Genomic DNA, 25,794 nt, shown 5'->3' with positions numbered 1-25,794 from the left:
CTCCACAGGCATTATTTCATTCTTTTTCCTCTATGCAGAGGTCCCATCGACTTTCAGGGTACTCAGTGACAGAAGCTGCCTATATTTCTATACAGAAGCACAAAGTACAATTCTCATTTTCTTGAGGTCTGAGAAACATAAATTTAAAAATCCACAACAAATCTTGGAATAAAGGAAGCTTTGGTTAAAGGTGGAAAAAGGCATTCCTGCTTGTGAGCATGTGTGATTACAATGAAATGGAATCTATTAAGTGAAGTTACTATTTGCTATTTTAAATGCATCACCCCATGGGGGAAGTTAATCAAGTCAGACTAAACAGTCATATGGGATACAATCTTTAAAAACACATCTAACACTCAAGCAAAGTGTACCTTCTGTCAGTCTTCTTTAGAAGTTGTATATGGTAATACCCGCATGCTGATATTGGCCCATTTGCAAGTGGGCTGGATTCCTATCAAAGTGGTAAACAGAGCCTAAAAAATGTGAGGAATAAACAAGCTTCAGGAACATTTAAAATGTTGTTTTGGAAACACTGTTTTTAAAAAATTCAAGAGCAGTTAACTAAAAAAAATTAAATTAATACAAAAATCTCACTTGACTCAAGGAAAGTTGACTAAAAGTACATTGTTAACAAAAAGCATTTACTAATTTTACCATTAAATTAAATTATCTCTCAAGCACATAGAAATGGAATTTTAAAAACATCAACAATTAGCATTAGAGTCTGTCTATCCATACTTCCCTCTTCTCCTCCTTCCCTTCCCAATTAATCACTTCGAGAGAATCAAGGAAAACCTTTTTGATAATAGATACCAATGAAAACAGCAATGATCAGTTAAGTAAACACGCCATTAAATGAAGAACAAAAATGTCAAACCTAGGCACAATCTATTCCTTTGCTGATTTTTGATGGACATCAGCCATCTACCTAAGCAACGTTAAACAGTGCACAGAGTATATTTTTACTGAAATCTCTTGTCCTTTGGTTGTAATGATTACCAATTAAAGAGTCTAGAAAATGACTCAAGGCATTGGTAAGTCATGCATTTTTACACATTTGTATATTAACCGTTTTTGCATTCTGTTTTCACATCCATCAGCAGGTCAACTTTTTACCAAATATGACAAATCTTGAGTTCTTGGTACTTTGAAACTAAGAGCTCTTCAAGGAACTGAGTTGTTTTCTGGTTATGTCTACCAAATCCAAGTGCTTGAACTGAATGATCAGCATAGTGTCAGAAAATGTACACACACACACACACACACACACACACACACACACACAGTCTCCATATTCTCACGGCTGGACATGGTGGAATTTTAAAATTTTGCTCAGTGCCCGTGTTAACCTCGGTATTTTCAAAAAGAACAGGGAAAAAAAATCTGATAGGATGAGCTAAAGTAACCTTACAGAACAAATAAACTAGCAAGTGTATCTAATAATTGCCTGGGTTCAGCATTTTTCTGCGATAAATGAGTAAACTTTAAATGTATCTCTGAGATGTGCTATCACAGGCATTGCCATGGGCAAGTTTTATCCAATGATGAAACAGCAAGGCCTAGTGAGATAAAGATGATAGAAGGGGTACTATCAGGTGGCAGCTGGGTAATTACAACTCTCTATTTGGGCTCTGTAGTGATGCTGCATGTGATAAGTGGAGAATAATGAAGAAAAAGGAGTAGTGATAATGCAGGAGCTAAATGGTAGAAATTGGCCTATCATAACCCACAGCCCTCTGAGTGCCTATGGGGACTTTGAACTATCTTCTTCAGTTTTCAACCACAGAAAAAATACTCTCTCTTTCTTCTTTCTTTGCTAAATTTATGTCTGGTGGGACAAAAGGAAAAACTGAAAGGAAATCGAGGGTATGTGAAGAGAATATGACCTTTGCAAATAACTCTGAAGGTCACTGTGTAATTATTCTAAAATAAAAGTATCCTGTAATCTTCTCCACACCCACAAAAGATGCAAGAACATTTTTTTAATGTGATTCTGAACAATTTTGTTGGGGATCATGGTTTATAAAAGGTCAACTAAAGTATTTCTAATTATAGCTTGTCAGGCCCAGCCTCAGAAGAATACAAATACCATTTGTTACTATTGAGTCGAACTTTGATTAAAGCAAGAGACAAGCCAAAGACAAATGCATTACATGTAAGAAAAATGCTGCTTCCTGGACAGAAGCGGCCAGAATTGGAGTTCAGAGATTTGGAACAAAACACTCACAACAAAATCTGAGTTGGGAATAGCTTAACCCTGGCCCTTTCACCATATGTACCAGCCTAGCTATGGAGTTTATGGTAACTATGGAGAAACATTTAGATTATTTTAAAGACAGAAATTTAAAACTATCCTAGGTCCTCTGATAGACTTGCTCAAGGAAAAGAAAAAGGGAAATAAAGAAATGATGAAGATACTATTAATTCAGATCCTGACTTGAAGAGTCAATAGGACTGTCTGTAGTCATGCAAAACTGACCCTTGACCTCAAAATGCTCGTGACTCTGATATAGGCTGTATTACCCAAGGAACCAGTCTAAAAGGAGTAAGTTCAAAACATTTCTTGTTCTCTTCCCACTCCAGTTCACCCTCCACTCAGCTGTCAAAGTGATCTTCCTAAAGCTCAGGCCTGACCATGTCACTTCTCCATTTGATAAACTCCAGGAGCAAATATAAATTCCCCTCTTTGATTGAAAAAATAAATATAGCTATATGGTGACAAATAACACTGACTGTTGATGACACTAGTTTTATACAAACCAGATTTGGGGAGGAAAAGTGTAACCTATACAGTGATCAATATGGATATTTTTAATAATTGTCTTTCTAAGTCGTATTCTTATGGTTTAAATACATACTTTGAACTTGCCTTTTGACCAATATAGTGCTGACCAGCTAAAATATAAGCCAAGTATTAGGTCTCCAACTGAAAAACATCTATGCCAATTGGTATCTTAAATTAATCCTCTCTTACCTGAACAACCACAATACCCTCCTCACTGGTCTCCCTACTTCAGCTCTCACCACTCTTTACCCCTATCCTCCAGACAGTTGCCAAACTGATATTTGCAAAGCACAGCTTTAACCAGGGGTGGGGAACTTGCAGCCTCAAGGCCACATGTGGCCCTCTAGTCCTCAAGTGCAGCCTTCTCAAGGCTGTGGGTTCCCCACCCCTGAGTTTGACCATGTTTCTCTTCTGTTCAAGAAGCTTCTGTGGCTCCCTATGTACTTTAGGATAAAATATAAATTTCACTGTTTGACACAGTCAGGCTCCAACTTAGCCTTCCACACTGATCTCACATTACTTTCTGTCATACAATACAGACAAATTGAGTCCCTCTCTATTCCTTATCTATGACTTTCCATCTTCTGGCGTTGTGCTTTTCTCTTGGCTGTCTTCCACGAGTGGAATACTAACTTTCCTCACCTCTATTTATTGAATACCTTCCCGTGAAGCACAACTATGGTTCTGTATGCTATAGTAAGCCTTCTCCAATCATCAGTGCTCCTCACCCCACACCCAACAGAAATCATTTGGACTTTATTTTGTATATGTATTCTATTTACCCATCTGTTGATTTATGTTATAACCTTAAAGGCAAGGCCACTTTGGTATTTTCTTTGGCAGCTAGGTGGCACAGTGGATAGAGCACTAGGTCTGGGGTTAAGAAGACCTGAGTTCAAATACAGCCTCAGATACTTATTAACTGAGCAAGTCATTTAACCTCATGTCTGACTCTTTGTGACCCCATCTGGGGTTTTCTTGGCAAAAAATACTGGAGTGGTTTGCCATTTCCTTCTCCAGCTCATTTTACAGACAGGAAACTGAGGCAAAAAAGGTTAAAAGTGAATTGCCCAGGGTCACCTAGCTAGTAAGTATCTGAGGTCAAATTTGAACTCAGGTCTTCCCAACTCCAGCCCTGGTGCTCTACTGCACCACCTAACTGCCCTCTGGTACATAGCAGACCCTTAAATACTTGTTCTCTTCCCCTTTGTATCCTCAAAACCTAACAGACTACTTGGCGTATTGTAGTTCCATAAATGCTTGTCGAATTATATTGAAGTAAAAGGAATCCTTCGCAACAATCAGGAAAAAACATTTGCATCTTCCAAGTGTTTAGGTTCCAGATTAAAATACCCCAGAGGCTAATTAGATGAACATGAACTTTTCTGAAAGATTTCAGGAAAGAGTACCAGTGACCTGAAGCTCTGTCAAACTCTGCTTAGCCCCTGAGCTTGAGAATTTTCTAGGTCTGTATCTTGAAAATTATTCACTTCTTGGTCTATATACAGTGGGCACATATTGAGCCTTAAGCTGAATTTAATTGGTTCTTGCTTGGCTTGGCAATCAATGTGCCATGTCAGCCTGGATTTCATCACTCTGTGGCCATAGCAACTTTTGGTGTGGCCGTCTTGACTGAATTTGTTCTTAAGGATATCTATTCTGTTGTCTGGCTAAATTGATCAGCTACTAACTAGCTGATAACAGGCCAATTCTGTCCAAACATTCAACCTGTCAGTGTATGAAAACAACTTGAGTCTCCATTTCCATGTCCATTAATTGAGTGTATAATATTCTCTTACTGAGTTGTGAGTACTAATGAAAAGCAATTATAAATCCCTATGTAAATGTAAGAGTATTATATGGTAGAATACTAATTAAAGCCATTATATTGACTTTGATCAAATGTATAGTCCAAGATCCCAACGTCCACACTTCAAAACTCAGATTACAGTGTCTTTCCAGGATTTCTTTTTTCTTGAATAATGGGTGGCTTTCTTTCCTACCCATATTTCAGAATATTCTCCTGGGGAACTAAACCTTCATGCATGTCATAATTATTCACCGCTCCTCACTGGTCTTTTGCCAAGGTTCTCTCTCTTATTAAATACATTTGTGTTTATGGAGTTGAAGACAAAAACAAGTTTTCCCAACAAGTCCAGATTCTGCCCTCAAGATACTCATGTGTGATGTTGTTAAATTTTAGTGGAAGTTACACATCTTAGAGCATAAAATCTGATCCATTTACCGGCTAATTATGCCTCACTTATTTTTTGTTATAAACTCTTTTGTTATCTTTTTCTATTCACCTGTCAGACTGAAATGTAGTTGATACTCTTATTAGCTACTTATATGTCCTTTTGAGAATTATGAAGCATTAACTGGCTATTTCCAAGGTCAGAATAGCCTAAGTTTGGCAGGAAAGGAATCAGGTATAAGAGAGTATATATTGGCAGCCTGAAAAGTACCTAAATTTGACCCACTGTAGCTTTTTAATGTTCACAGTTTCAAATGGACTAATCTTGAGAGAGCCTCTTTTTTTTCCTTTGGTTTGAGTTATTTTACCCTTAAAAATTGGTGGTTGGTTTGGCAAAATACAGAACCAGAGCTATAACTAGGAAAAAGCCACTAAATCTTTGCCTTGGGGAGGAAAATTTAGAGGATACCAGCAGTCCAATCCAGAAAAGTATTTCTTCCCTCCACCAAGCCATGTTCCCATGGCAGCAGAGGTGGTAGCCTCATTCTTGAAAGGGTCCTTCTCCTCTCTAACCCCACCATTTCATCAATGGCAGTCTCATTCTGGGGGTACTTCTTCCATCAGCACTTAGAAACCTTGTGGTGGTAAGGATATCAATATTTTTTTCCTACCAGCAAGGGATTCAAGTATCAACTAGCTACCAATTCCTTAGGATGCCCCCTGCCCCAAGCTCCCTGTTCCCTCTCCACCAACACCTGTCACTGCTTGACCCAGATAAGAATTTTATAAAAACCCAGCCTGCTTCACTAGTTTTATGTACCTAATTCCATCTAGGACCCCATCTAGGCCCTGCATCCACCCTCCCTGAATATCCCTTGGTACAGTAAGTCCTTCTTCTCAATAAAGCTTGCTTGCTAAATTTTCTCCCTGCCAGTTTCCATCTTGTGCTCTGTTTTGTCTTGTGGATCTCTGCCTCCAAGCCACGACAATTTTCTCCTTAGAGAGAACTCCTTATAGTCAGCTGTTGTCCAGGACTAATGGATAAGAGCGGAACTAGGAGACCTGTGCCCCTGTCAGTAGGGGCTCCCTTTTCCCTTCCTCCACCAGAATTGGGCTTAGGGGCCCTACCCTGAACCCTGTGTCACTCATCCTTTTCCCTTGACAACATAAGTGGAAATAAGAGAATGCCACCTTTCCTCACTTTGAAATCCCAACTGCAATAAATCACCTGGGATGCTTCTTCTACTTCCCAGTGGCCACACCCTACATGAACCTATCTAATCCCCAGTCTGTCACTTGCTTCAGATGCAAAAATTTCAAGTATCATCTCTGTACACCATAGCATAACACCTGCTTAATTCAATCAGTTCTGTGAAAACCTCAGCCAGACAAGACAACTGGCTGGGTAGCTACTATGCTCTTAGAAAAACAGGGAGCTTTATTCACTCAAGAAATTATAGGCTGAATATATTCCCATTGTATGAAAAGCTTTATCCAAAAACTGGACCCTCTATGGATAGATGGCTTCAGTCAAATGCAGAATGAGAAGGAAGGGTTTGACCTCAAATGATTCTCCTAATATGACAAGTAGTCCCTGTTGAATGAAAATGCTCTGTAGTGCAGTGATAGGAGAGGCACAAATGAAGAGAAGTGCTCCTTGTGACATTTCGTGAGCAATATCTTACATCGAGTTCAAAAGCTAATAAGATTTACCCTCCAACTCTACTAAGTTCCAACGCTTCAATTGGCTTAAGTTCTTTAAGTAAGTAAGATGAAGCCACAGATCAACTTGGGGTGATAGGAGAACTGACTCTTCTCAAGAAACTTCAGCAGGGCTTTTGCCTCAGAGTATTTCTAATGAAAGTTATAATAATAGCTGGGGATCATAATGATAACAACAATCATCATTAATAATATTAATATTAATACTTGGTGCTTACCCATTGCCTTTCATCTATAGACCTGAAAGCTTTTTTCACAAACATTAATTAAACCTACAAACATCCTTGGAAGGTAGATATTAAAAAAAAAAAATCAAGAACTTAAGTGATGCTTGCAATCCAAAGGGCTATCAGAAAGAATGAATGGCACAAAAGGGACAAATGACAAAGGCCTGTTTTCCCACCAAATTCCTCACTCTCACTGTAAACACTGCTATTTGTTCACTTGATCAAATGGCTGGTGAGATTGAATACAATTACCGGGAGACTACCAGTTGATTGAGTGGATGGCAGGCAGCTATGCCGAATGCTGGAATCAACGGTTAGCTGTGATTACTGAAGCAGACCTCCCTCAAGTGTCCCTGATTAGGAAAGTTTCCCATAAAGGCGGACTGCCAAGGAAATGAAACTGTTTGGCCTTGAGGACCCAAATTCAGCCCACAAATACAATCAACTTTCAATAGGCCAGAAATTTGGCCCCTAAAAACAATTTTGTGCTTGAGTTTAAATGATAGGAAAAATTGATCAGCAGAGTTTTTTCCCAAAAATATATGGGTCACACTTGGGCCAAATCGGCACATTTCTATTTTCTGAGTGAGCTCTTGGGAAGCTGCTAGTAGAAGAAGTGCATGGAGTTTATTGCAAATATAAGTTAAACAGGTACTTCAGGAGATGACTAGTAAGAGTAGGATGGCCACCTCTGCAATAGGTTCCCAGTGGCATTGCCCCCAAATAAGACAGAAAAAAAAAGAAAAAAAGAATATTGGTTTAATGTACAACCAATCAATAAATATTTAGTAAGGATGCACTGTGTGCCGGGCATTGTTCTCAGTACTGGGGATACAAGTATAAAGAATGAAACAATCTCTGCTCACAAGAAAGATGTTCATCTTTTGGAAGATTTTTGCTTCTTTAAAGGAAGAGAGGGGCTCCATGGAATAATGAGTTCTCTGATCAGCCTTCAAGAAGTTTTGCAATCAAGTCCTACTTCTGATTCAGACTTCTTCTGTGACACTAGGCAAATCACTTGACCTCTTGATGTCCAAGGCATTTTTCTAAAAACTGTAAGTTTAAATTACAGAGCAGTTGCTATTTCCTCAGCAGTTGCTGAGTTGTATACTCTTAGCAAATTGGTAAGTTGTCCCAAACTCACTTTTTTTGGCTTTGTATTTCTAGTACACGTCAAGTATTTTCCTTCAGTACAAAATATCAAAGCAGGTATTTTCTACTTTTATGATAAGATCTCATCTGCAGTCAAGGAAAAGTGATGCACTATTTGGACATGGGGAATTCAATGATGAATTCAGAAGATCATTGAGTAAATGGATGGTAATCACTCACTAGTGTCCTCTAAATGCTTAACTTTAAATCACTTTCTTTGCTTTTGTCTAGATTTCTTGCGGAAATGTGATTAAGGAGATGACTCATAAGGGAAATAAATAGCATATGCCAAAGGTTGATGAGCCACCATTTTGGCTGCCCAAGACAGTATCTCTGTAGGTGAAGGTGGAAGTTCATAAAACAAAAATGAATTCAATAGTACAGTCCACTCTCCCGACCCCACTGCCCAACACACCCCATCTGATTCTTGTTCATTCTCTAAGACCTTCACCATTACCTGCTGGCTGCTGTCTCATCTTTCACTCCTCCATTTTTCACTATTATTTTTTTTTCCATCTACACAGTCTTCAACCTAGAAATCTGGGCTGGACAATGGGCTTAAGTGACTTGCCCAGGGTCACACAGCTAGTAAGCGTCAAGTATCTGAGGCTGGATTTGAATTCAGGTCCTCCTGACTCCAGGGCCAGTGCTCTATCCACCAAGCTGCCCCATTTCTAATTTATTTTTGGGAATTTAGTCAGTAGTGATTTTCATAAGTGATACAATCACTAACTGGCTCAATCCAGATGGTATTTTCTACAAAAACAACTGAAATTACTTTTAAAAAGCAGGCCATAAAAGGCAGTCTGTCACATCAGAGAGACATAGAGAAAAGCTGTGACTTAGGCAGTCTTAGCCAGTTTCAGTTCCATTTTCATCTTTTAAGTCTTCCTTTGAGACCTCTCTTTTCCTTCTTGCAGGTGCATGATATGGTTGAAATGATATTAGGCAAATTATATGCAAAGCATCTTTCAATTGGTGTACCTGTAGATAATATAGCACATAGTAGGTGCTTAACAAATGCTCATTGATTGATTGATTGCCCTCCCACCCTAACTACCTTGTATTTATTTTGTGTTTATTATTATATATTTATATAAGGGGTCTCAAAAGTCTGAAACTTCAATAGCTTAAAACTGTACTAAGACTTTTGGGACACACTGTGTAGGTACATGTCGTCTCCTCCAATAGAATGTAAGCTCAAGAGTGTAGCAATGGTTTGAGTTGTCATATTTGTATCTCTAGTGCCAAACAGAATGCCTGATGAATAATAGGCATTTAATAAATTCCTACTAATTTCCGATTATCAAAACCTATATTCAGAAAAGGATCTGACTATTAAATTTAAAGCTAAATGGCAATAGTTCAAATCCAGACTCTGTGACTTAATACCAGTGTGACCTTGGTTGAGTCTCTTAGTCTCTCTGGGACTCAGTTTCCTCATCTATAAAATGGGGGGGGCTGGACTCAATGACTGCTCAAGTCATCTGAAACTCTACATTTTGGAATCAATCATTTATTCTGTGGAATGAATTTAAGTCAATGTATTGTCTCTCCTGGGGTAATTGCATGTGTTTTATCTCCAGTTGTAGACTACAACCGGAGTTTGCTAACTACAAAAGAAATTTGGGGCACATGAACCAGTGAGGAAGTTATTTGTAGGCCAGAAGTATCTTCCTTGTACCCCTGAAATCATACTACAAAGGGATCCACCCATCCATTTGTTTGAGTAGTTATAGAGACATGGGGAGGTTAAATGCCAATCCCTGAGAAGTCATGGCTGTTTCTTGTTTTCAAAAGGCGGTTAAAAATAACAAACTTAGTGGCAGGTCATTAGAATACTGCTTTGTACTTATATAGTGCCCTTACTTAGTATATAGGGCATTTCATGTGACCAGCTCAAAGCACTTAATGAGCATTAACTCGTTAATCCCTGTGAGGGAGGTAGCAAGCAGTCATCATCCTTATTTAACAACTGAGGAAATTGAGGCATAAGGCAATTAAATGGTTTGCTCAAGGTCACCAATTGAATGAGTTGCCATATGGACTAGCAATAATTACTTATGTATCTAAAAGAGGACCCTCTGCTCCAGGGAGCTCACTGTTAGCCTCACATCTTCCTATCCCACTGTTCCATGGTTAAAGAAAGTTGATCCAAGGGAAAGAGGGATGAATTTGGAGTCTGAAATCCTGGGTTCAAATGCCAGCTCTGTTCATTTACTCTTGACCTTCGGCAAATTACTTTACCTTTCTGGACCTCAGTTTCCTCACCTGTAAAATGAAAGGATTGGAATTTGAAGACCTCTGAGGTCCCTTCTAGTTCTGCATCTAATCAACCAATGAACAAGCAGTTATTAAGCACTTACTATATGCCAGTCACTATATGATGTGCAAAAGCAAAAGCAAAGACAGTCCTTTCCAGCAGGGAGCTTGTATTCTAATGGGGAAGACGACATATAAAAATCAGAACATACAAGATAAATACAGCGTAGTTGGAAGTTAACCTTAGAAGGGGGTGACAAAAGTAGGTAGGAAAACCAAGAAAGGCCTCCAGGAGGAGGTGGCACTTGAGCTAAATCTTTTGTTTTATTTTTGGAGGCAATCGGGGTTAAGTGACTTGCTCAGGGTCACACAGCTAGTAAGTGTCTGACGCCAAATTTGAACTCAGGTCCTCCTGAGTCCAGGGCTGGTGCTCTAGCTGCCCCACCTAGCTGCCCCTGAGCTAAATCTTGAAGGAAGCCAGGGATTCTAAGAATCAGAGGTCAAGAGGAACTGAGATCTAGGCATAGAGAAGACACAGCCCAGAGGCATGAATGGGAGATAAAATGTCATCTGTGAGTAATAGCACTCCTTGCATTATAGTTGGACCAAAGAGCATATGGAGGAGAGGAGAATGTAAGAAGATTGGACAGGTAAAGTGTGTCCAGGTAGTGATGAGCATCAAAAGCCAAAGAACCGGATACTTGGTCCTGCAAGTGAAAGGCAGTCACTGGAGCTTCTTTGGCTGCGGGTAGAGGGTGACATGGTCAGACCTCTGCTTTAGGAAAATAACTTTGGTAGCTGAGTAAACAACAGGTTGTGATGGGGAGAGGCCTGAGGCAGAGAGAGAGGGGGGGTCAGGACATGAAACAGAATGGTAGTTGTGTTATTGGAGACAAGGGGATGTACAAGAGATGCTGTAGAGAAAGGAATAATACGGGTGACTTACTGGAGATGTGGGGTGAGGGAAAGAAAGGCATTGAATTTTGATATTGAGGTTTCAAACCTAAGTGATTGGAAGAGTGATGGTGCCCTCAAAAATAATAGGGAAGTTCAGAAGAGGGGACTGTTTGGAGGTGGGAAAGAAACAGAACGAATTTTATTATGGACGTGTTGAGTTTGAAGTGCCTATGTTACAACTAATTCAAAATATCTAATAGGCGGCTGGTGATGTGGGACTGGAGCTTGGGAAAGAGGATGGGCTAGATAAAGAGATATGCACAGGAGTGATAATGGAACCCCTAAAAGCTGATGAGATCACCAAGGGAGAAAATAGAGAGGCAAAAGAGAAGAGAACCCCAACACAGAGGCTTGGGGCCCACAGTTAGTGTGCATGATATGAAAAGCCAGCAAAAGAGACAGAAGGAGCAACCAGACATAGAAAGGAAGAAAACCAAAAGAGAGTAAATTCACAAAAATCCAGAGTATCCAGGAGGATATAGTGTTCAACAGTGTCAAATGTTTCAGAGATGTCAAGAAGAATGAGGATTGAGAAAAGGTCATTAAATTTGGTGATTAAGAGATCATTGGTAACTTTGGATAGCACAGTTTCAGATGAGGTCAGAAATCAGATTGGGGGGGTGGGATTTAGAAGAGAGAAAGGAGAGGAGGGGAAGGCACCTAGTGGAAATGGCTTTTTCAAGGAATTTAGCCAAGATGAGGCAGACAGAGATAGGACAATAGCTGATGGTAATGGTAGAATCTAGTGAGATGGTTTAAGGATAGAGGAAACACAGGCAATCTTCCTGCTTTCAGGACCAGTGCTCTGTCCACTACTCCACCTAGGTGCCCTAGTGAGGGCAATTTGGAACTATGCCCAAAGGGCTATAAAAATGTACATAGCCTTTGACCTAACAATAGCACTTCTAGGTCTGTATCCCAAAGAGACCATAAAAATGGGAAAATGACCCACATGTACAAAAATATTTATTGCAGCTCTTTTTGTGGTGGCAAAGAATTGGAAATCAAGGGGATGCCCATCAATTGGGGAATGACTGAACAAGCTGTGATATATAAATACAATGGAATACTATTGTGCCATAAGAAATGATGAGCAGGTGGACTTCAGAAAAACATGGAAAGACTTATACGAGCCAAACTTATATGAGCAGAACCAGGAGAACATTGTACACAATAACAGCCACACTGTGTGATGACTGACTTGGATAGACTTAGCTCTTCTCAGCACTACAAGGATCTAAGACAACTCCAAAGAACTCACGATGGAAAAAGCTATCCACATCCAGAGAAAGAACTATGGAATCTGAATGCAAATGGAAGCATACTATTTGCTCTTCTTTTCTTTTGTTGTTTTGTTTTGATTCTTCTTCATCGTGGTTCCTCTCATTGGTTCTAATTTTTCTTTACATCATGACTAATGTGAAAATATGCTTAATATGGACATATAAGTAGAGCTTGCATTCTAATGGGGATTGCACACCATCTTGGGGAGAGAGGAGGAGAGGAAGAGGGAGAAAATTTGAAACCCAAATCTTATGGAAGTGAATGTTGAAAACTAGAAATTAATAAATAGGTTTTTTTTAGAAGAACATTCTTCCATAACATAATAGAAAACTAAAATTTAAAAATACCATATATTTTGGACTCCAGGTTAACTCCAGAAAAAAGAATAATAGGACGATGAAAGAATAATAGGACAACGTCTCCAGGTGGACAAAGGGCCACCTAAAGATACACATGGACCTTCAGAGTGCTACCCATTATTTTATGGAAGACTGTTCTGTAAAATGTAGATTCAGTCAAAAGGCCACACTTAAGGATCTAGAAGGTCACTCAGCACAATACCTTGTGCATAATTGGAGCTTGATAAACAGTTATAGATTGATTGACTGAACCCAACTCAAGTATGACCCTCCTCCATGAAGCTTCCTTCCCTGGCCTATATAATAATAGCTGGCATTTCTATAGCAATTTAAAGCGTACAAAGCACTTTACACATATTGTCTCATTTGATCCCTGCAACAATCTTATGAGATAAGTGCTACTATTATTCCCATTTTACTATTGAGGAAACTAAAGCTGTAAAAGTCATTTGCCCAGGGTCACACAGCTAATAAGTGTTTGAGGCAGGATTCAAACTCAGGTGCCCTCTTGACTATCCATTGTGCCACCTAGCTGCTCCTCATTACAAGTTTATACAAGTTTTATCTGGATTATAAGAATAAAGTAACTATAATAATAATAATACTAAAGCTTCATGACAATTACCCTCATCAATATGGATAAATCACTAATCTATGAGTAAAGGATGTTGTTTGGGTAACAGAGAAAATGTTTCTACTAATTTTGTCTCACGGAGTCACAAAGATATAAACTTATACTCTCTTCAAATCAAGGGAGAACTGAGATCTTAATGACAAATAAATACATTTTATCCAGGGATTTGATTTTTGGTTGGTTTTGTTGTGGTTGTTGGTTTTGGTTTTTGGTTTTGTTTTTTGCTTCTTTAGCTGGAGCTAGGTAGCCCAGTGGATGGAGTGCCTGACCTAGAATTAGGAATACTCATCTTTTTTCATGAATTCAAACCTGGCCTCAGATACTTATTAGCTGTATGACCCTAGGCAAATCACATAACCTTGTTTACCTTAGCTTCCTCACCTGCAAAGTGAACTGAAGAAGGAAATGGCAAATCATTCCAGTATCTTTGCCAAGAAAACCCCAAATGAGGTCATGAAGAGTTGGACATGACTGAAAATGACTGAATAACATACAAATGTTAACTGAACCACTTTCTTCATAATGCAATGGTTAAGTGCTTTTTTCACTATATTTTACATGTGAAATGCCAGGAAGAAAATATTATATGTCCCCAAAACATTAAATGTAAAGAACAATTATCTGAAGAACAATTAAACAAACTACATGACCCTCTTCTGTCTTACCATCCCCTTCTCCTTGCCCTCCAAGGATGGGAAATCCCCCCCCAAAATGAAACCAAAAAAGCTGATAAGCAGAGAATCAAGAAAGAAAGATATATACCCTTCATCCAACTGCTCTTTCCCCAATATTCATTACAGTTTTCACTATTTTAAAAGTTAAATGTGAATTTTTAGCAGGCTCATATTATAATAGATTTAGAGTAGAGTCAGGAATTAAAGGTTATCTTTTCTCATATTACTAGAGTCAGACATTAGAGATTATTCCTCTCATTTTATAGATGAAATATAAAATTTCTCTCTGAATTCACTGTCCTTCTGACCTGGTTTTTTCATTTGAAAGTAAATTCAGAAATCAGTCCTGATTTTAGAAAGAATTAGGTTTTCCAGGAAGTTGGCTGCCTGAATAGAGTTAGACATTGGGAAGATATGTTTATAAGATTTCAAATTCAGTAGGACATTACAGAAGTGTCCTGAGGGTGGGGAGGGAAGCGCCTGGAGAGAAAAGTCCTGTTCAGTGTAGCAAATTATCCTCAGAAAGGAAGAATTTCTGAAAGGAGGAAAGGCTCAGGCTTAAAAGAAAGAGAGAAGATTCTAAGACCACAGGAGGTAAGTCATTCAACCCATAAGAATGTATGAAAACCAAAAATAAGCCCACCCCCCCAAAAAAACCCAAAAAACCAAAACAAAAAACCAAAAAACCCAGACCTCATTCCACAAAAAGGGCATAAATTTGAACAACTATGATGAACAGAAATAGCTAATCTTGATAAGTTTCTCTTTTTTTTCTGAATAATGATTCTTTTAGCTAAATTATCTGGAAGAGATCTCTACATTCCATGTTACTTGTCCATTCTAATTCCTGCCATAGTTAGCCTTTTATTTTGCTCTTAATTTAATATGTTCTCATTAATCTCTTGTTTTCTATTAATTATTTGACGTATAGGTAGAATACATCAGCTAAGATAAAATCTCAGTCAGCTTTTCCCCCCTTTCTTTCTAGCTTTCTTTCTTGTTCATTTTGTCTCTTTCTTTCTTCTTTCTTTCCTTCCTTCTTCCTCCCTCCCTCCCTTTCATCCTCCCCTTCTTCCTTTCTTTCTTTGTTTCTTTCTTTCTCTCTTTCCTTCCCACAAAACTCAAGAGGTATCACCTGCCCTATTGGACAGTGTATACCAAGTTTTATTGGGTCTCTACTCCTTGCATCTAATTTAGGTTGAAAGCTTCAGCTCCAATGCACTCTAGGCATACATTACTATTAAAACTCTTTATTGAAGAGCAACAGCAACCAAATTATACAATACAAAATCTTACTATTGCATATAATAAAAATACTCTACAATTAAGCCATTTGCCTTAGAAGTCCATGAGCTTCATGACCAAATAATTAAAATCAGAAATTTTATATGACATATCTCAATTGGAGCAAAAGGCTTGACTGGCCTTGACCCAAGAATGGTGGCTCATGCATTTTTGGAAAACTTGGTATCCAATCATTGTTGCTTATGTTGTTACATCTTAAGTGAGATAATAACAATACCAGTAATACTTATAGTTTCATATAGTCTCTTTCTATAGCCTCTTCTATATAGTCTCTTAAAATTTGTAAGATGCTTTACAGACATTATCTCATTTGGTCCTGGCAACAATCCTGTAGGGTAAGTGCTACTGGTATTATTATCCCCATTTTACAAATAAGGAGACTGAGCCTAGGAAAGGTGAATGGAGTTATACAACTATCACTAGTTATAGGGGGGATTCAAACTCAGATCTTACTGAGTTGAGATTCCTAACTTGATACATTTCAGGGCACTGATCATTGTTTTGTTGTTCAGCCGTTTCAATTATGTCTGACTCTTTGTGATCCCATTTGGGGTTTTCTTGGCAAAGATACTGCAATGGTTTGCTATTTCTTTCTCTAGCTCATTTTACAGATGAGGAAACAAAAGCAAACAGGGTTAAATGACTTGTCCAAGGTCACTAAGCTGGTAAGTACCCAAGGCTGGATTTGAACTTAGGTCTTCCTGACTCCAGGCTTGGCACTCTATCACTGCATCACCTAGCTGCCCAGTGATCATCTAATTGCTTTTTAAATGTTACCTGTAATCTCTGAATTCTCATCAGAAACTTGGAAGTGGAAAGTATCTAATGAAAGCCTCTCATTTAATAGATGAGGAAACTGAGGCTCAGGGAAATTAAGCGACTTGTCCAGGGCCACACAGGTAGTGAGCATCAGAGGAAAGATTTGAACCTGGGTCCTTTAATTCCATAGCTAGAGCTCATTCCACTTCTCCCACAGGGATCAACAAGACTAGAACTTAATACTCAGGATAACTAGCTATACAGAAGTGGATTTTTGTTGGTGATATATAGAAATGCTGATGATTTCTGTGAGTTTATTTTATATCTTGTTACTTTGCTAAAATATTGTTTCATCTAACTTTTAAGGTCTGATACTGCTAACCTCCTTCCTTTACATTTTTTCATTAATTCTTTTGATATTCTTGACTTCTGTTTTTCCAAATGAATTTATTATTTTTCTAGCTTAATAAAATAATTTTTTGTTAGTTTAATTGGGATGGCATTGAATAAGTAGATCAGTTTAGGTAGAATTTTTTTATTATTTCATGCAAGTCTCTCCATGTTTTACTAAACTTTTAAACTCTAGGATTTTCCAAGTACAACCTCATATTATCTGCAAAGAAAGGAGGTTTTATTACCTCATTGCCAATTCTAATTCCTTCAATTTCTTTTTCTTCTCTTATTGTTATTTCTAGTATTTCTAATACAATATTGAATAATATTGGTAATAATGGGCATCCTTATTTCACTCCTGATGTCACTGAGAAGGCTTTTAGCTTATTGTCGTTGCAAATAATGCATGCTGATGGTTTTAGGTAGATGCTTCTTATCATTTTAAGGAAAAATTCATTTATATCACTAACAAAACCCTGCAAGAAGAAAGAGTGAGAGATACCCCATTTAAAATAATTGTAGACTGTATAAAATACCTGGGACTATATCTGCCAACTCAAACCCAGGAACTAGATGAACATAATTATAAGACACTTTTTATACAAATGGAGTCAGACAAATAATTGGAGAAATATTAATTGTTCATGGTAGACAGAGCCAATATAATAAAAATGACAATTCTACCTAAACTAATCTACTTATTCAATGCCATCCCAATTAAACTAACAACAAATTATTTTATTGAGCTAGAAAAAAATACTTTAGGTAATGGCCTTTAGACCATCTCTAACTGGATGTCCCACAGGGATCTCAAACTCAACTCCAAACAGAACTTGCTATCTTTCCCCCAACCCTTACCCCTTTTCTAAACATCCCTATTTCTGTTGAGGGCAACACCATCTTCCCATCTTCTTGAAACCTCAGTGCCATCCTCAGCTCACCTTCACTTACTCCACAAATCCAACCCATCATTAAATCTTGTCATTTCCTTACTCCATCTTTTGTAAAGATTCTCTTCTGTCCACTTATTCAGTCACAATCCTAGTAGTTTAGGCCCTCATAACCTCTCATCTAAATTACTACAAATAGCCATCTAAATGGTCTTCCTACCTCAAATCTTTCCTCATTCCAATTCATCATCCACTCAGCTACCAAGCTGATTTTTCTAAAGTGTAAGTCTGATAGAGTGCCAGGCCGGAAGTCAGGAAGATTTATCTTTCTGAGTTCAAATCTGGCCTCAGATACTTACTAGCTGTGTAACTCTGGACAAGTCACTTAACCCTTTTTGCCTCAGTTTCTTCATCTGGAAAATGAGCTGGAAAAAGAAACGGCAAACCACTCTGTTATCTTTGCCAAGAAAACCCCAAATGGGATCATGGAGAATTGGATGTAACTGTAATGACTGAACAACAAAAACTCTGACCGTGTCACCCCTCTGCTCAGTAAGCTCTAGTATCAAATATAAACTTCCTTTGTTTGGCATTTAAAGGTCTTCATAGCCTGGCTCCTTGCACTTTTCTACCATCAACACTTACAATATAGATGCACTGCCCTATTTGCAGTTCTTCCTATGTTCAGATTCCATATCCCACCTCTGTGTCTGCACTGGCTGCCTCCTCATGCCTGGAAGGTCCCCTCACCTCTACCTTTAGGTTTCCTTAGATTCTTTCAATGTTCAACTCAAGCCCTACCTTCTGTGGTAGGCTTTTCTTGTGTGCCCCCCCCCCCCAATGCCTTCTCATCTCAGATTATCATTTTTTTTTTAGGCAATTGGGGTTAAGTGACTTGCCTAGAGTCACACAGTTAGTAAGTGTCAAGTGTTTGGTCTGAGGCCGGATTTGAACTCAGGTCCTCCTGACTTCAGGGCCGGTGCTGCATCCACTGTGCCACCTAGCTGCCCCTTAGATTATCTTTTTAATGTTCTCTGTTGGTTACTTTTTGTACTTAATTATTTACATGTTGTCACCCTCATTGGAACGTATGTTCCTTGAGGGCAGGGACTATTTTTGCCTTATTTTTTTGTAACCACTGTGCTTAACAATATGCATGGCACATATCTGGCACTTAATAAATGCTTGTTGACCATCAGACTGCCTACCTGATTCACTGACTGGACCACTTAATCTGTCAGCCCATCAGCAGTTCTCCAGCAGGCAGTGAAGTCATTAAGTCACACGGTTGGTGTCCAGTTATCATGTGGTATCCCTCCACTGATTCCCTCTAGGAGTCAGCTGATCACCTGCAGCTATTTTCAAAACTCTCCCATCATCATCTGTGGAGATCACAAGCCTTCTACAATTTAGTAGGTGGCCTATGGCAGAAAAATTCTTCACCCTGGTGATGTTTCTCTTATTTTAGCTAAACTGGTGTTGATTATAGACATACAGTGTGGTATGCTGGTAAATATTTATCAACCAGCTTGGGGGGGAATATGTGCAGTACATATATTTCAGTTTAATCTGCATCATTAGCTTTTTCTCCATCACTTTCTTTACTCTAGACAATCAACAAACAATCAAGCCTTACTTAGTAGAATTTGGCGATTTCTGAGGTATAAATGCTCACCATCATAGCATTTTAAAAGTCTGAGATACATAGTTTCTGGGTAATTTAATCATTTTATTAATAAGGCTAGCATATTTATTATTAAAAGAGGTCAATGGGACTCTCAAATGCCAAAGACCCCTCATGTTGGTGAGTATGCTCTTGGAAGAGTGGGTGTTCCTAAGGGTGGCAATCAACTCCGATTGGTTAGTAATTAATGAGAAAATATTGAAATGAAGGGTGGTTTATGTTCCAATGAGCGTCTTGAGGGTACTTGACTTAGAGCAGCCCAAGTCTCGGTCAAAAAGACTTACCAATATACATATCAAAGAGAGAATCCACTTCTACCCCAGAATTATCTGACCAAACACAATGAACAGGAATTCACCAATTCTCTCAGTCTGGTTGGGTAAGTCTTTTCCCAAGATTTCCCACACTGCTGATTTCTAGATGAAGAAGCAGAAAACCTTGGTTCTGATTCAATAATTAGTTATTGATACATTTCTCTCACCATGAAAATCTAACCATTGATATTCCTGTCAGTCACCTAACCATACTGGAAACCTTTCCCATGGAATAACAAACAAGTTAAAAGCTGACACCTTAGTTCATATTGCAAAATTTCCCTGAGTAAAATCTCCATAGAAATAGCCCTCCATACTTTTTCCTTACAGGCACACAGAAACAGCACTCAGACACCCAAGGAATAAAAGTAAATAATTAGAAATGGAAAGGGTGGGCTCCTGGAGGTCATGAGATCCATTTCTAAAACTAGTTCTACCATTGGCTCAGTGGTTCTTTCAAAGCCTGTTTTTCTCCCCTTAAGAGGGACAAATAATCACACCTGATATAATCAGTAGTTAGTCTCTACTCTGCCCAGTTAGTTTAATCTCCTTTGTCAGTCCTGGACAGAGCTTGGATTTGGAAATATACAGAGAACAATGCAGATTTGAAAGGAGGATTGGGCTCTTCAGTTACAGAATCTTTAATAAATAGATAAGAATGATTTGTAATTAGCACATTCATTGTGTCTATGCAAGGGCTGCAGCTAGAGTGATTTTATAAGCACTTGAGAACTGTAGTTGACCTTCACTTTTAGCATTTCCCTTGTTTACACAATGAATTTGCTTAGCAAACTCCTTTTCCCCTTGATTGTGCTCTCATAGATAACAAATGCCAACCCTGAATATCCAAATTATTCCACAATTATGAAGTGATGACATCTTAAGGAAGTCTCACAAATATATAGAAATAGGTATTCATGATATTATCAAATATGGCAACTAAAGTATGAAAAAAAATTATTTGTGAGGTCGGAATTTAATTGTATTACTTTCTATGTGTAAAAATGATCTAAAAATATTCCAATTTTTTTCTGTTATTGGGTAAGTAAATAAGTTCATTTATAAATATGTATTTATCCTAATTCACCACAATAATTATAGCTATCATTCATACAGCTTTTTAAGATGTGCAAAGCACTTTAGATGTTTTATCTCACTTGATTCTCACAAGAACCCTGAAAGGTATTAACCCATTTTGCAGATGAAGAAATTAAAGTTCAGAAAAGTTCAGTGATTTGCCCAGGGTCACACATCTAGTAAGTGTTTAAGGAAGATTTAAACTCAGTTCTTCCTCAATCCTAGTCCAGAGCTTTATACACTCTACTACTGTGCTGCCTCAGCATTATAAAAGATTCTTACAATAACTAGAGAACTTTGAGGTATCTGTATGAGTTTAATTTATATTTTTGTTGTGTTAATAGCTGACATTTGTATAGCACATCAGAGTTAGCAAAGTTTATATGCACCGATTCCCACAGCAGCTCTAGGAGGCAGATACCACAGACATCATTATCTCCATTTTACAGATGAGGAAACAGGCTCATAGAGATTCATGCTATGTTAATGTTTGCATAGTTAGTAAATGTGAAATATGGGATTTGAACCCAGAATTCTTATACCATGCCACCTTACAGAAATACACAGCCATTGGAAAAAAATGAATGCTTTGCCCACTTATATTTCAGTTCCCCAAGATTTTCTCTAGGGTTTTACAAGCCCCTGTCCCACTTTTTAGAACCCTATTAATGAATCTGCTACCTTGGGTATAATTCTTCTTCATTGACAGATATCTTTGATTTATAGGCTGCTGCAAGAGGAGAACACCTTGTTTGAAAATACACAGAAAAGGAGGCTGCTAGGTGGCGAAGTGGATAGAGCTCTGGCCCTGAAGTCAGGAGGACCTGAGTTCAAATCTAGCCTCAGACCAAACACTTGACACTAGCTGTGTGACCCTGGGCAAGTCACTTAACCTCAATTGCCTAAAAAAAAGGAAAAAAGAAAATATGCAGAAAATCTATTGCAAGATAAATGAAACTGCTTGAGTTCTTTCTAATTCTCCATTAGTTCTCTCTAATTCTCCAATATTCTAATTGCTCCAACCACCTGAATTATTTCTGTCCAAACTATCTGCTCTGTTTTACATTCTTTTCCTCAATATTAAAAATGGGCCGCTAATTCTAATATATAACTGGCTTCTCAATAATATTCCTTGATGGGATCAGAAATACCCCAAATTTGGTAAGCCTTCTGCTAGGTACAAAATGGGGTTCTAATGAGGGGATTAATTTTTTTTCCAGAGTTATGAATCCTTTGAAATCGGTATCTGTCCAATCATATGTGGGAGATTTTCATTTCCTAATTAAATGGTCTGTATTGTCTTTACCATACAGCTGGTTTCTCAGAAACTGTGGGAGGCTTGCCACATAAAAACAATTTTAGAGAGCAGAACTTATGTTCTCTCACACCACATGCCTTCATTTCTTAAGATGTCTATGCCTTGTTCAGGAATACCTACCCTCCCAAATAAAATGAGAAAACAGCTCCAAATTTTGATGTCTTAATATTTAACTATTAAAACAACAACTACATAAAATAAAACTCCTTGGCATAATCACCATTTTCACAAAACTAATTCCCTCAAATAGGTCTGTCCTAATGGTCCAATAAAACCTGCCTTGTCGTGCCTTAAATGCTGCATTACCACCGTTTAGCACTGGCTATAATGGGTAATCACTACTCAGGAGAAAGTGGGAAGCAAGTGGGGAGGCTTTAAATAATGATACTTTATGCTTTGCATTTCTATGGGGCCTTTCATCTGGAGATCTCAAAGCACTTTGCAAACATTAATTAATACTCATGACACCCCTGTGAGGTAGGTAAGTATTATTATCCCCATTTTGCAGATGAGGAAACTGAGAGGTTAAATTAGGTAACACCCAGTGAGTCAGGGGCAGAGTGCAGAGTTCCTAACTTTCAACCCTATGATCACAGAGGCAGCACTCTATTATGAGGGGCTACTATGAGGTGGCTAAAAGTAAATCGGTAGAGGGTTTTTTTTTCAATTTAAAGTGAAAACATAAATTACAAGCATGATTGCAATTAGCCCATTTGATTTTAACAAATGAAAGATTTTCTTATGGTTCTGCAATTTACAAACTGAAATATACTTTAAAATATAGTTTCTTGAGTCTGTGAGCCTAAAATAAAGATCATTTCACCACTAGAGGTGTAATTATGTAAATTTGTGTTAAATCATTTTATAAATTGGCCAAGAAGTATTTATTTACCACCTGATGAACCAGATTCTCCCAACATGTAAACTATTCCCTGGAAGGGAATAAGCCACAATTGTTTCTCAGAGCTGCATTAACTCTTCCAAGCCACTAGGGCACCATTTATCTGAGGAAAGATACAATTTACTGCATGATGCTCTAGTGGCCTATTGGTCTTTTATTTAGAACCTTTGTACAAGAGCAGTTGTATTGAAGGAAAACTAGAAAAGAATGAAATAAGACTTGGTAATGGCTGGAGAATGAGTAGGGGTACTGAATAAGACCTGAGAGAAGTACAGGAGGCATGATGGGAAGTAGGTATATGGGCATAGAGTAAGATCTTTATGGATAGCTAGTGGTCCAGAAGAATTAAAATGTCTCCCTGGAGATCTTACTTGTCAGAGAATTGATAGGTACTAGAAACTGGAAATATAGACATGATTAATCTAGAACAGTGTATAATTCTCTAGATTATTTCTATTTGGTTTTGGAAGGATTGTTTTCATTGTTCTCATTTTATTGTTTTCATTTATCAATTCATTTATCAATGATGGTTTGCATAATCATATTAAAATTGGTGTGCAGCCCTGGAAATACCTTAATTGATGACAAGGTGACATGATGAGTGTAGTGATGGTAATAGGGAGGGGAGTAAACCTTAAGGTCTTTTTTTAATTGGCAAATACAATTTTTAAGTGTATATAGTATGCAAGTGTTTAATCGAGCCCATTGTATTTGAGTTCTTATTTCCTCACTTTTGCCACATTGAAGGGTACTACTCCATGATGGATACTAGGGAAACGAAGATATAATTCTGGGTCTCTCTGTCTAATTCATTCTCTTATTACATTATCCAACTACACATTCTGATTAGTTTGTTTCTCATTTTCCTTTTTGTTCATCCCCAGTAGTGACCTGACAGGTTCCAAGATAGCAGGAATCATGACATCTTATCAAAAACCCCCCCATCCAAGAAACTGTTACAATTTTCTGCACTCTATAGAGTTATGATATCTTTTGATTGTATTAGATTGAATTGAACAGAGGCAGTGGATAGAATGCTGGACTTGGAGTCAGGAAGACCTGTGTTCAAATACGGCCTCAGACACTTACTAGCTGTGTGACCTTGGGCAAGTCACATAACATCTGTTTGCCTCAGTTTCCTCATCTTTAAATGGGGCTAATAATAGCAACTATTTCCCACAGTTGTAAGGATCAAATGAAATGATAATTGTAAAGTGTCTAGTATGAAGTAAGCACAATATAAATTTTAGCTATTATGATGATGAGAATCATTAATTATTCTATATCACACAGGCTCAATTTAGGATCTGTGAGCTTGGTTAAGAAAACACCTCTGCATCCAGAGAAAGAACTGATAAACAGAAGTATGTATAGAATGATACACATTTGTGTCTAATGGTAGCCATCTCTAGGGCAGCGGAGGGAGGGGAGGAAAAAAAAAGAAATTTACATGGTAACTTTGTTATTTAAAAGGAATAGCAAATTATACATCATAAGATTTAAGTTTCATGTGTGATCATCTTTTTTTAAATTACATTATGTTAAGGAAATGCTTGTTTTATTACATAAAAATCAAAAATAAAGTTTTGATAATTGAAGTTCAGTGTAATTAGTTTCCTTTTTAATTGTCTGAATTTGATTATATGCATTATACTCACCAGTGGCTCTACTCAAGTAAATCCTCAGCTAACTGCCAAAGTTGCCTTCTTCTTTGATTCTTTTTTTTGGTTCTTTGATTCCACTGGCCTACCATTTTTAATAGCTTCCTCATGACCTCTTGATTAGAACAGATAATTTATCACAATATCCTAGAGTAATAATAGTCAATCTGGAAGCATTGATTAAACACCTGTTATATACCAGCCACTGTGCTAAGTTTGTAGAATACAGAGATAAAAATGAATGTCCATGTCCTTTCTATTCTATAGGAGAGTGGGTAACATGAATGTATGTAAGTACAGAGAAAAGAGACCCAGCATAATTGGTGGGGAGGCACTACTTGTAAGGAGGAAAACAAAAGGTTTCATATAGGAGATGGCATCTGAGCTGAGCTTTGAAAGATGCTAGGAATTCTAAGAAGCTATGGTGAGGAAAGAATGCATTCCAAGCATGAGAAACAGTCTATGAAAAGGCACAGAGAGAGAGAGAGAAGAGTTGGAGGGTTGTTTTTCACACTCATCCTTCTTGACCTCTCTGCAGCCTTTGACACTGTCAAGCACCCCTTTCTCCTTGACTCTTTCTAGGTTTCCAAGACACTACTCTCACTATTCACATGTGCATATATGCATGCATGCATGCATGTATGTATGTATGTATACAAACACACACACATATATACATACACATATAACATATACACATATATATGTGTATATATGAAAATACAAAAATCTAGTATTGGAAAGCCCATATATCCAGGCATTCATATACACACATGTGTATATATGTAAACAAGCATGCTTTTCGTACTCACCTAGTCACTGAAAAGGCTTCATTCTGTTTGCCATGAAGCCCCCTGTTTGAATGGCAGGAAGGCATTTTAGTTCAACACCAGGAGCCTTTTGTCAAATAGGTAATAAAAGTATTTTCCTGGTCATTCCCTGTGCATTAGAAACAGAGGATTGGATGGGAAGCCCATAATTTTAAAAAATGACATTTAATGTAATAAATTTATTTTAAAAAGTATTAGAAAGAATTGACTTTTCCTGTCAACAATAGTAAAAAGAAAAGACACTTTCATAGAATCCCAACATCCATAAAAGAAAATGGTCTGGCCAAATCATCATCATCATCATCAACCATAACAAAACAAAAACAAAAACAAAAAAACACACCCTTGATTCCATACTTAAATAGGTCGAAGAGATGGAGAAAAAAAGTTTTTCAAAAGTGTTCACACTGAT

Source organism: Phascolarctos cinereus, unplaced genomic scaffold (genome assembly GCF_003287225.1).
Source record: "Phascolarctos cinereus isolate Bilbo 61053 unplaced genomic scaffold, phaCin_HiC Scaffold_7;HRSCAF=346, whole genome shotgun sequence".
Classification (NCBI taxonomy): Eukaryota; Metazoa; Chordata; class Mammalia; order Diprotodontia; family Phascolarctidae; genus Phascolarctos; species Phascolarctos cinereus.
This window is presented reverse-complemented; position numbering follows the sequence as displayed.